Below are 401 nucleotides of genomic sequence, written 5' to 3' on the forward strand. Positions count from 1 at the left end.
CTAGGGTAAACTATGAAAATAAGTTCCAGAAGTTGCACAGCGGCACCAGTCTTAGTGAATTCCCCCCCATCCAGGTACTCCGAGTCATATCACAACCTGCATAAATTAGAACCCTTTCCGCCATCAGAGGCAGAGGAAAGAACGCCCTCTGTACCGGTAAAAGCCGCCATAAGTGATGACAGGTGTTGTCACTCTGTATTGGAGTGCCCAGCTGTGCAGTGCCAGGCAGACACTGGTCACGTCCCTCCTCGTCACCCTTTGTCCTCAGCCCCAGTGTCACAGACGATTTGCACCCTGACATCTGACAGAGTACATGACGGCGGGACGTAACAGATGACCGGGCTCGTCACTACAACTAATTGTAGTGACACTCCCCGCCCCTAGCCCGTGAAGTCTCGCGC

The sequence above is a fragment of the Lithobates pipiens genome, unplaced genomic scaffold (assembly GCF_037356315.1).
Source record: "Lithobates pipiens isolate NorthernLeopardFrog02 unplaced genomic scaffold, aLitPip1_a1.2 Scaffold_18, whole genome shotgun sequence".
Lineage (NCBI taxonomy): Eukaryota > Metazoa > Chordata > Amphibia > Anura > Ranidae > Lithobates > Lithobates pipiens.